The sequence below is a fragment of the Penaeus japonicus genome, unplaced genomic scaffold (genome assembly GCF_977035675.1).
Source record: "Penaeus japonicus unplaced genomic scaffold, GWHDUDI00000001_assembly GWHDUDI00000024, whole genome shotgun sequence".
Taxonomy (NCBI): domain Eukaryota; kingdom Metazoa; phylum Arthropoda; class Malacostraca; order Decapoda; family Penaeidae; genus Penaeus; species Penaeus japonicus.
In genome coordinates this window covers 6660417-6662916 of record NW_028234426.1, presented here as the reverse complement: position 1 = coordinate 6662916, position 2500 = coordinate 6660417, and the positions used below count along the sequence as shown (strand labels likewise).

The following is a 2500-nucleotide window of genomic DNA, read 5'->3' as shown; positions in this document are numbered from 1 at the left end:
ATATATATATATTTATATATATATATATATATATATATATATATAATATATATATATAATATATATATATAGTATATATATATATATTATATATATATATACATATAAGATAACCAATGATGAATGCAAGAAAGCTGAATCCGAAAGTTAACCGCTACGTGACCCTGTTTTAGCATGACTGTTTGTTCGTGCATGGCAAGTAGCTAATCATAGAAGCAATTACTAACGCTGCTTAACCTAACTAATAGATAAGGCTGCTTCAACTAATTACCAAGCAATAATGTAGCAGAAAATCGCTCATCATAATAATTTGGGAATTCGTCCTAACTGAGGAATTCCTTTTTTTGTTTGTTCGCTTTTCAAAGATGTTATTGTGTTCTTTAACGTGTCTTTGTTAACTGGTCATTAAAATTTTTGTTTTTGTTTTGATTATCTTGATTTCACAATAATCGGATAATGTACAGAAATATTATTTTGATGCTTAGAAAATTTAATAGACCAGTTAAGATTTACATGTCTAAATATCTTTTTTTGTAAATATTAGTGATAAACCATTTCTTTGCAGAATTGAATATGCATGTCTTAGAATTTTCATATCTGACAGCACACGTCCATACTACAAGGAAATATTGTATATAATACCAACAATTATATGTATATATATTTAGTACACTGCACAGCTGGCCGTTGTCAGAAATCTCAAAAAAAAAATATATATATATTTTCATTTATGCTTATTTGTTAACATGAATTCCATATCAACAGACAACAGGCACAGTTTAAAAAAAAAACTAACTATAAATAGATTATCCAAATATTTAAGTTCCAAAGTTAAACTTCTACTATTAAAAAAAAAAAAAAATACATACATCACATCAGCTGTTCCTGTTGGCCTGAAGATATGCCATATTAATGCCCAATTTTTTTCCACAGAGTAGAGGAACAGATTGCAGCTTCTATGCCGGTTATGTGTTGCTTTATGTGTTTATATAAATATGCTGCTGTGCATTATGCTTACATTTGGTTACCAGGTACAGCAGGGAAGCATGGGAGTTTTATGGTGTGTGTGTGTGTGTGTGTGTGTGTGTGTGTGTGTGTGTGTGTGTGTGTGTGTGTGTGTGTGTGCGTGCGTGTGTGTGCGTGTGTGAATTGCTTCATTCAATGCTATATACATTACCCTAATCTGAAAGTGCTTGGCATAACAAGAATGCATCAAATTTAAAACTATAAATAAGATAAAACGAATTTATGATACTATTCTAACCTTACGGACCAAAGGATCGAAAATTCAAGCAATCACAGCAAAAGGCTATTATTACTAATGCAGGTACCAATACGTTATTTCAATTGCAAATAGAATGTTGCAAAAAATGGAAAGTTTAATATAATCGCCCTGAATCTATTAAGTTCATTCAGGAAATAAAACATCGGGACGGAAACAGTTACGTTTTATTTCGTTAGTGAATTATTCTTGTCGTTTATTGAAGCATTACGGTGTACTCGTGCATCATAGGTTAATATATGATGAAAATGATGTAGTATGTAATATAGATATACATTATATCATCAGTGTGACAGGTACGTTATTGGCAGACGATATTTTATATTTTTTAATTCTCTATCAATAAAAAAGAACGCTTAGTACTATCATAAATGCGAGGAAAAAATTAACATGTCGGTCGTGACGTCATATGCATAATAATGAGCAATAAAACGATTATGTTTTTTATTCAATCGGAGAGAGTGAGAAGTATCATAAATCTGTCACGTCAAGATTGTCATTTTCAACTCTTTTCTAAATTTAGACGGAGAATTTTGAAATATGATTATTGCGGTTTATTAAAGAAAGTTTGAGTGATAGGGCGAATATTTTAGAATATTAGTTGTTGTTTTTTGTAGTGTTTTTCTATTGTCAGAAACACATACACATATCCATTTACGCGAAAAACACACACACACAAACACACTTACACTTACACAAACATACACATAGCTACACACATACCACTCACACACAAACCCACACCCATATACATACGCACACAATCACACTCACACTCACCCGCATAGCACATGCCACATACCATAACCATCCATGTAACTTTATCTCCCAAAGAACATGAAACAAGTGATCACCATCCTGTCATCTAGTTATCCATACAATTAACTTCCAATCTAGGGCAGGTATGAAGTCAACCAGTTCCTATTTTCACTTTGCCGTTGCACTAAAAACCACTTTCGATTGCAGCTTTCGATCTGCATTGCAAAGGTGAACCGGTTATGGCAGTCCGTTAGCGGTATAGCAGTTTTACATTATGTATTGCGGTGCTTTCTTTGGCCCTGGGTGGAGGGAGGGGAATGGGCGGTATGTGTGTGTGAGAGAAACACACATGCACACGCACACGCATAAACACACACACACACACACACACACACACACACACACACACACACGCAAGCACACGCACACACACACTGAGAGAGAGAGAGAGAGAGAGAG

The 2500-nt window shown here is 33.6% G+C and overlaps 1 protein-coding gene across 1 annotated transcript in view; it reads left to right on the top strand.

Moving 5' to 3' along the window:
• Positions 1-2500, top strand: part of LOC122265135 (glucose dehydrogenase [FAD, quinone]) — a gene marked incomplete at its 5' end in the record, with an annotated part of 19442 nt that overhangs the window by 11058 nt on the left and 5884 nt on the right.